The 10067-nt window shown below is 36.8% G+C and overlaps 1 non-coding gene across 1 annotated transcript; it reads right to left on the bottom strand.

The window, feature by feature from the left end:
• Positions 1–7546: 7546 nt before the first annotated feature.
• Positions 7547–7653, bottom strand: LOC127133068 (small nucleolar RNA R71). Its single transcript, XR_007807064.1, has one exon. It is a non-coding gene; the product is annotated as a small nucleolar RNA R71 (small nucleolar RNA).
• Between the last annotated feature and the right edge of the window lie 2414 nt (positions 7654–10067).

Here is a 10067-nt window from a genome sequence, read left to right on the forward strand (position 1 = left end):
TTTTGTATTTTTTAAAAGTCAGAAAGTATTTTAAAATGAATTAAAATCATTAAAAACCAATTAATTCATAAAAAATATCAAATGAAGTCACAAAAATAATTAAAAATCATAATATGAAACTAGATTTTTCAAGAATTTTTTTGGAATTAGTCTCATATTTTTCTGACTTCAAATGAATTTTTAATGAATTTTTCAAAATGAAATGAATTAACAGAAAATAAAAATAAAAAGAAATAAGCGAAAAATGCACACCCATCTGATCCACATTCATTAATTGACGTGGCACAAGGCATGACTGAGATCTGAAGACACACGCTAGACTTGAGTCAAACGCGCCACATAGTGCATTAAATCAAATAATTAAAACGGATGATCAATATTAGATTGTGGCAAGGAGATCCAGTGGCCACAAACGTGCACACGTGGTGGTGGTGGTGGAAACCACCATCTTCTCCGGCCAGACTCACAAACTCCGGCCACATTTGCAGAGAAATGAAACTTAATGAAAATGAAAAACAAGGCCATGGAAATGAAGCTCGTGTGATGTAGATCATCACTGTACCAATGGATTTCTCTCACTCTTCCTATATTGAGATAAAGGTGAAGGAGAAAATCATAGTGTCCACACGGATTATTCATGAAATGATAAATTGAATGCATCACAAGCTTGCCTCAAGTATGAGGACTTCAAAGAACCACATAAACACAAGCAAACTACATTGAATTAGGAGTTTCAGATCCAAAAAGTTTGAATGGATACCTTTGAATTGATGAACTTCTGGCCACAAATTCTCCAAGATCCTTGCTCCTCCTTGATCCTTGGATGTAATGGAAGTGATAGGCTAAGGAATTTGGCTTTAAAACTCAGCTAATGATGCTGAATTTCAAGCTCGAAAGTATGAAACATTATGAGTGATTCCTTTGGCAATGGCTATGGTTTCAGTGCAGCAGCATATGGGATCTCCAAAAGATTGTTGAGTGAAGCTCATGAAGGTGTCATTTATAGCTGAATGTGGCTGATCACACGCTTCTCTCATGTGCATGGCAATTTGAAAATTGAGTGCATGGGCCTTTGTGGGCGTGTGAAAGGCCCATGGATGGTTGAAGCAGCATGCTGAGATAAAGTGAAATGCATTTGGACGTGCACAATGGACTGAAGATGCTTGCAATTCAAGTTATAACATAAAAATACCAAAATGCACATAAATGAAAAGAATTTCGAAGCTCACAAATGGTAGATCCAAATGAGTATTGTGAGTAAAGGTTGGAAAGCTCTTGAAATAAGGAACAAAAGTCATGTTGGGAAAAAAATCATTTGACATGTGAAAATTGATCAAAACTGGCTGGGAAAATTCAAGTATAAAACATATTCAAATTACTTTCAAATTTTTTACCCAAAAGTAAGCTTAATAAAACCCCTATGTCCTCATGATACAGGCTTAAAATGAACAAATCTCCAACATCAAAGTTGTATATCTTTTCAAGGTGGTCAATCTAGACTCAAAGTTTGCATCATTTGGATTTTCTATGACAAAGTTATGGGCATTTGAAGTTGGGTATGTTTTCAAATTCAATGAATTAGGTCCAAGATGACCTATAATGTTTTGCATTATCACATGTGTTTGTTTTAGGAAATAATAAATTTTGTCCAACATAACATTTTAATTATACATCTCAAGCTTTCCAATGCCTTTGGTCTCACATAAAAACCATAAGAATTAAGGAAGCTATTCCCTTGGTAAGTTGAGTCAAGATTAGGGTTTCAGTCAAAATGACCTATAATGTTTTGAAATGAATGATGACCTTCCAAGCTTCAAATGGATTTTTTTATGAGCATGAAAGTTGTTCATATGGTTCTTAAGAACAATTTATCTTTTGGGGTCATATTCAGTTGACAAACACATCAAAAGTTATATTTCATTGAACCTCAGCTTAGTCAGATGACTTGACTGGTCAACTTTCCAAGGCCAAACTTCCAATCTTGATGAATAAATGATTTAGGGGCCTAAAATAGGCTCATATATGCATAAAATTATAAATGAAATAACTTACCTTGATTAAATATTATCAGAGGTTGAGATTGCTTCATGGGCAAGGCACAGTCAAAGCATAGTGAAATTAGGGTTTCCTTGGGAAACAATGTTCAAGCCCTTTGGGTTATCTTGATCAAATTAGAAAATTGAGATACTTGGGAGGCATATATGATGATTAGGAACTATGTGGAACATTGTCATGCTTTTTCTCATCTTCATCTAGCCATTGTATTGGGCTTAGGAGTCTCCTAGGAGCATTGTGGAGCACATGATCACTTGAGGTTCAAAACAAAAAGAGTTAGTGACATATTTTTGTGCTTTTGGTTAGTAATCAAATAAGAAAAGCAATAATATACAATACAAGCATGCTTGGTGGTCTCAAAACACTCAAACAAGTCCCAACCATGGGGTTAAGGAGCCAAACATTCTATGATCCTTGAGGCAATGGCCTTGTGCAATAACATGATGCCATGAGGGATCTTAGGGTCAAAATTAGGGTCTTACACCAGTGTAGCGATAAATTCATGACCATTAAGCTATGGATAACCTAGACGTCAATAAAACCAGAGTCGCCATCGCACTTTTATTTTTCCAAGGGAAAAGGGAAAAGTACGAACAAAACCCCAAAGATAAGAAGTTTTCAAATCAAAACTAATAAAATACCAGAGACTATAGGTAAGGGGGTTGGTTACACAGAGGGAAGGTGTTAGCACCCAAAGTGTCCTAGGTACTCCTATGGAGCCCTTTCTTGTGTGCATATGTGTTTTTGTATAAATGATGTTTGCAATAAATAGAATGGAGGGACGAGAAAAGAACTCATTAATTATATTTTTGTGTTTAACAATACCTTCGGACTTGTGCCTACGTACAAACATAAAAATAAGGGATCAAAACCTCATAGTTCGTGGTATCAATTTCAAAGTGAGTGCATTGCTTTTAACAAAATTTTAAGTTTAACAAAGGCACAAGGGCCTAAAAATGGTTTGAATAAGTGTTAGTTCTTTTTGGCTTTTGAAATTTTAAGTCAGGTATAGTTAAGTTTTTTTTACAAGTTTGATTAAGAAAAGGTTTGAAAATGAAATGGCATAAGGCCAACGTTTCTAATTTGCAATATGGTCAAAGTTTAGAAAAAAGAGATACAATCAAAGAAGTTTTTTTAAAAGGAGAGAGAGATTTTGAAATTAAAGAAGTGTGGAGGAGATGAAGAGACTAATCCTAAGCACAAATTTAAAAGTTGAGAGTTGAAAAGATCTGACCAATGGGCTGCAATCCAATAGACAAGAATGTCAAATAGAAACCCAAATTTCCCTTGGACTTTAGAATCAAGCAGCAAACAATACACAAATAGCAAGTTGAAGAGTAAGGAATAAAATAAAGATAGCCACATCTGAGCTTAGCAACTCCATAATCTTCTTCCAATTTTGCTCATGTATCAGATGGATTCAAAGATGGCATAAGTCACAGGTTCAAAATAACAGCTTCACAATGATCATGTTGCAGATGAACTCAAATGGATCTTCAATATTGTATCAGATAAATGTTAACTTCACAAGCACTTGGTTTCATGAAAGTTGACATTGTCCAAGTCCTTTGCATAGGGAGTATTGCCTAAATTCTAAGTCCAATAGTCTCAGATCAAACCAACAGTCCACACAACATATTTTTTAGGGTTTTAGTTCTTATTATGTTCATTAAGGTCAAAAGACCATACAAACAAACAAGTATATACAAACACAATATATCACAAAATATGGTCCAAGTGGACAAAGTGAAAATGACATTAACATAAACAACTTGAATGGTATGAATAATGGCAAATGAATAGAAGCTTAAAAATTAAAGTGCATTAAGAGTAAATGACTCGAAATTAAATGTTAGTTGTTAGTGAATTAGAAGTTAGTATTTCTTTTGCTTTACTTTTGTTTAAGTCATTCTTTGGAGAACACTCAACCCACTTATCACAAGCATGGATCCTTGAACCAAGACATATTCCAAAGGAAGGAAAAAAGGACAAGTTTCCACACAATACCATGAAAGAGGGGAGACTTACAATCTCACTAACTAGAATGCTATGTTGTTGTGTCAAAATTTAGCGCTATGTTAAGCAATCGTAATTGGACTTATGTAGAAGTCACAACTATTTGAGGTCGGACAATGGAATTTTGGTGTTAATGCATGTTAGAGATATAGTATGATGAACTATACTCATGAAACATACCACACACGAACAAAATATGCAAAATGGGGGACCTAATCTCATCCATACTTATGTTGATTTTGCAATCAACTAGCCTTAGGATATAGAGATATCATAGGTCCATGACATGAATGCCTAAAGAAGGGGAATGGGATGAAGAGGGAGGGGGAATGGATCAAACACAAATTGGACAAAGGAGGACTTTTACCAAGTTAAGATCATTCATTCATTTTGGGAGATGGAATGTACATTCCATCAATCCCCTAAATCCAATGATCTTTACCTAACAAAGTCAAATCAACCTTGACCAAGGTCCAACAACACAAGTCAAACTCACAAGGTAAATTAAAATGGCTCTACACAATTAATTTGGCATTTAATCAATTAAAAATACAAAAATAATGCATTAAATTAAAATATGGTCGATCAATTTCCTAAAACCTCATCCAAACACCAAATAAATGACCATGAGATTTATCATAGGTCAAACAAGGTCAAAGGACCTTGGAGAAAATTTTCCAGAATTTTTGGAAACTTACAAGTATTTTTAAACAATTAAAAATATTCATAAAATCAATTAAATCATTAAAAATATTAATAATGATCCAAAAAATATTTTTAATTCAGAAAATGAAAGAGGATTTTATTTAATTTTTTTGGTGAAACTCTCATATTTTTTGGATCAATATTAAATGTAATATGAATTAATGAAAATAAGAGAAATAAAATGAAGTTCAAATAATCAGAAAAAACGTGGACCACTTGATCTCCCTCATTAATTGAGGTGGTAGATCAAGTGGATGAAAACACGCGTTCCATGATACCCTTGAGTCAGCGTGCCACACAACTGGTAATCAACAGGAACCCTCAAGATTAAAACGCATTGGCTTGATCATGTGGCTCAGAACTCATCTAGCACATCGCCGGAGCAAACCACCGGTCATCTTCTCCGATGACTGATGACACTGAAATTCACCGTATTTTCGACTCCGATTTCGCATGCATTTTAGTTGTTTTATTGTTATTTTGTTATGTTATTACTATATTTTTCTTTGTTTTCAGGTTTTCAGTCTAATCGGAGCCCCGATCGAGAAAAGGAGCGAAAATGAGCTAAGAAGCCAAAAAATCAGCATTTTACATTTGTGGCTCCCACTGTGGCGGGCGCCATGGGTCCAGCCATGACGTGTCCCGGTTTCAACCTCTCCTCAACTGCCACGCCTCCCACGATCTCCACTTGGGCGCTGCAATTTCCTCCTCTGGCGGGCGCCATGATGTTGTGGCGGGCGCCACAAGAACAAAATGGTTCCCGCCCATTTTCAAACTTAGGGGCATCCTTGTAATTTCCATGTTTTTTCTTGCCTATAAATAGAGCCTTGATTTCATTTGTCTTAGCATCCAAACTTAGTTACAACAAGGCATATATCAATATTGTGTAAAAGTGGTAATCGCTTCACATCGGAGTCTTGCCATACTGTATAATCGAGTTTGTAATTGAGTTTGGAGCACTTTGGAAGGAAGTTTAATCTTGCCGCTATTTTCATTTCTGTTACGCACTTTATTCGACCCTCCGATTGGAGCAGGTTTTATTGCTTTACCTTTGTCTACTTTATTTTCATGCACTGCCTTTATTTTGTTTATTTTCCCGCACTGCCTTTATTTTGTTTACTTTCCCGCACTGCCTTTATTTTGTTTACTTTCCCGCACTGCCTTTATTTTGTTTACTTTCCCGCATTGCCTTTATTTTGTTTACTTTCCCGCACTCGCATTTTACTTTGTTTATTTCTCGCACCACACTACTTTTATTTACTTTCCTGCACCCGCACTACTTTAACTTATTTTCCGCACTCGCACTACTTTTAATTACTTTCCTGCACTCGCACTACTTTTAATTACTTTCCTGCACTCGCACTTATTACCTTTTTTAAAGTCTTTTATTTATCCGTTTTTATGATAAAAATTAAAATGCATTTTTACTTTATCATGTCTGGCTAAACCTATAAAGGTTAGAATGTAAGGATCGTAATTGAACCGATAATCCGTGCAATTGTTCGTAGAAACACTTAAGGGCTATTTTGACTTTCAACTTAAGTTTTCCCGCACTTAATTTCCATTGGGTAAGATCGAAAGCCGTCCGACGTCTATTTAAATTTAGTTGTTTTTAACTATTTCAAATACAGCGAAAGCGCTTTGTTTAGTTCATTAGGAGTTTTTAACTTAAAAAGAAAAGTGATTTTAAAACTATTTTCGGACGCGTTTATAAGTTTAGAGTCTGGTTCATGAGAACCTCTTTTGGTTAAGAAATCCAGGTCAAAATAATTTTCAACTTAGTAAAGACACTATATTTCTTAAAAATAGGTTTATTACTCTAACGCAATGCGCGCCTTTTTATAAGTGACAATAAGAGGGTTTGATTAGGGAGTACAACTCGGTTCTGAATACGCGAAAGCGACAATTCCCGTTAAATTGGTTCTTTTCAAAGTAGGAAACATTGCCCATAAGTAATTCTATTAGCAAGTACTTGGATTATTAATTGATTATATGAATTACATTCGAACCTGTCTTTATTAATTTAATTTAATTTAATACTTTATTTTTCATTGTGCACTCTTAGAAACCCTGTTTCGATTACCTTAGATAAACACCGTAACAATAGATAACGATAGATTGACATTTGGTCTCTGTGGATTCGACAATCTTTTATATTACTCTGCCGCGTTCGTATACTTGCGAAAAACACGCATCAAGTTTTTGGCGCCGTTGCCGGGGAACAATTTCGTCAAATTTCGTACCCTGTTGTTATATCGTTTAGACTTAGGTTGTTACCTGCCCATCAATGCGAAGGACTCGTAGCACCAGAAGCTTAGTAGATCCTCTGGCGGAACCTGAACGTTACGCTCGCGCACGTTTATTTTTCCATAGAATTAGGAGAGCTATGGCCGAAGATCAAAATCAAAGACCTCTTAAGGATTTCGCCCAACCATCCAACGAAGAACCTAGTTCTAGTATAGTAAACTCAACCATCCCAGCTAATAATTTCGAACTTAAACCCTCCCTGTTGCAACTAGTGCAACAGAGACAATTCGTAGGTCTTGCTACTGAGAACCCAAACCAACATTTAAAAATCTTTCTCCAATTAGCAGACACTTTTAAAACCAATGGAGCTTCTCCTGAGGCAATCCGTTTAAGATTATTCCCTTTCTCCCTCAGAGATAAAGCCCTATCATGGTTATATTCCCTTCCATCCAATTCCATAACAACTTGGGAAAACCTTAGAAAAGTATTCCTTGCTAGATATTTTCCCCCAAGTAAGACCGTCATTCTTCGAAACCAAATAACCAGATTTACCCAGAATCAAGGAGAATCGCTGTTCGAAGCTTGGGAGAGATATAAAGAGCTGTTAAGAGCATGCCCACATCATGGTTTAGAAAATTGGTTAATCATTCAGACCTTCTATAATGGACTTCACTATAACACTAAGATGACCATCGACGCTGCCGCAGGTGGCACACTGATGAACAAACCTTACCCTGAAGCTAGTGCCCTTATCGAAGATATGGCTCAAAACCATCAATCATAGGGAGTTGAACGAGCGACAGTTGAGAAGAAGGAAGCCCAAGGAGGAGTACATGAGTTAAGCTCTATAGACGTGATGCAAGCTAAAATGGACACGTTAGCCCTCAAGGTTAAGCACATGTGTATAAACCCGAATACTGCAGCTGCAGTTTCGTCGGATTGTGAGATATGTGGAACCAAAGGACACCAATCTGCAGAATGCAGTCTCTTAAATGAAACCAACTATGAGCAAGTGAACTACGCCCAAGGGAACCAATATTCGAATACCTACAACCCTGGATGGAGGAATCACCCGAACTTCTCCTATAAGAACAATAACCCTATCCAAAATACTGCACCTCCCAGACAACCAGGTTACCAAGCCCTAAGACCAAATCAACCTATGCAACCTGTGCCACCAAAGCCGAGCCTTGAGAAAATTGTGGAAAATTTTATCACTGCTCAAACCCAACAAAACAAAGAGTTCATGAACCAGAACATTCACGTTAATGAACTGATTACCCAGTTAGGAACCAAGGTTGACCAAATAGTTACTCACAATAAGATGCTTGAAACCCAGATCTCTCAGGTAGCCTTAAACCAAGCCCCCCAGACTACACCTGGAGGACAGTTCCCTGGACAACCTCAACAGAATCCGAGAGGACAAGCCAATGCCATTACCCTACGAAGTGGGACCGCTTATGATGATCCATTTAACCCAAGATTGAATGAACCTAAAACTTCTAAGGAATATACCGAACCCACGGACGAAGTGAAGGAACCAAAGGAATCTGAAAAATAGGAAGGTCAATAAAAAGGAGAAGAACCTAAAGACAAAACCTATGTACCACCCCCTCCATACAAACCATCGATACCATATCCGCAAAGACTCAAACAGACCAAGATCAATAACCAGTATCAGAAATTCATTAAGGTTATAGAAAAACTTCACGTAGAAATCCCTTTCACAGAAGCCATCACCCAAATACCTTCTTATGCAAAGTTTCTCAAAGACATACTTACCAACAAACGTAGACTCGACGATCTAAAGCCCTTGGAATGCAATTGTATTTCCCAGAATAAGTTAGCCAAAAAAGATAAAGATCCTGGAAATTTCTCCATTCCTTGTATTTTGGGAAGTCATGTCATCGAAAAGGCTTTTCTAGACTTAAGAGCTAGTGTGAGCTTAATGCCTTTAGCAGTTTGTGAGAGGTTAAACTTAGGAGAATTACAACCTACTAAGATGTCACTTAAATTAGCCGATAGATCTGTTAAGTATCCGATAGGCATATTAGAAGATGTCCCTGTTAGGATAGGTCAGTTATTTATCCCTACTGATTTTGTTGTCATGGACATTAAAGAGGATGATGATATACCAATCCTTTTAGGTAGACCATTCTTGTCAACTGCAGAAGCCATAATAGATGTCAAGAGAGGAAAGTTGACCTTTGAGGTAGGTGACGAGAAGATAGAATTTATACTTTCAAAATTTCTTATGGCACCTGTGATGGGAGACGCATGTTATGCCATAGATATCATTGCTGAATGCGTTAGGGAAATAGAACAAGAAGAAATCATAAAAACAATTAAGTTTCCATCAACTCTCATTCTGGAAGATGATAACTTTAGGAAGCCCTACATCGATGATAACCTTTACGAATGTTTATCCCTTACCCCAGATCCTATGCCATGCCCTAAGAAACCAACATTAGAACTTAAGGAACTGCCTAAGAACCTGAGATATGAGTTTCTTGATGAAGAGATGAACCGTCCAGTTATAGTTAGTGCTACCTTGAGCCAAGAGGAAACAGACCAACTCTTAGATGTTTTACGAAGATATCCCTCAGCCTTAGGATATAATATCTCTGATCTGAAAGGTATAAGCCCATCCGTATTCATGCATCGGATTTTGCTCGAAGAAGATTCAAAGCCCTCCAGAGAACATCAGAGAAGAATAAACCCTATAATGAGTGATGTTGTTAAAAGAGAAGTTCTTAAGTTACTTGAGGCAGGTATAATCTATCAGATCTCGGATAGTAAGTGGGTGAGCCCTATGCATGTAGTACCCAAAAAGGGAGGCATCACAGTAGTGCAAAACGATAAAGGCGAACATGTAGCAAAACGGATAGAAGGAGGATGGCGGATGTGCATAGACTACAGAAAGTTAAATAAAGCAACCAGGAAGGATCATTTCCCTTTACCATTTATAGACCAGATGTTGGAGCATCTAGCCAGACACTCTTACTTTTGCTATCTAGATGGATACTCTGGATTCTTCCAAATAC

The sequence above is a fragment of the Lathyrus oleraceus genome, chromosome 3, assembly GCF_024323335.1.
Source record: "Lathyrus oleraceus cultivar Zhongwan6 chromosome 3, CAAS_Psat_ZW6_1.0, whole genome shotgun sequence".
Classification (NCBI taxonomy): Eukaryota; Viridiplantae; Streptophyta; class Magnoliopsida; order Fabales; family Fabaceae; genus Lathyrus; species Lathyrus oleraceus.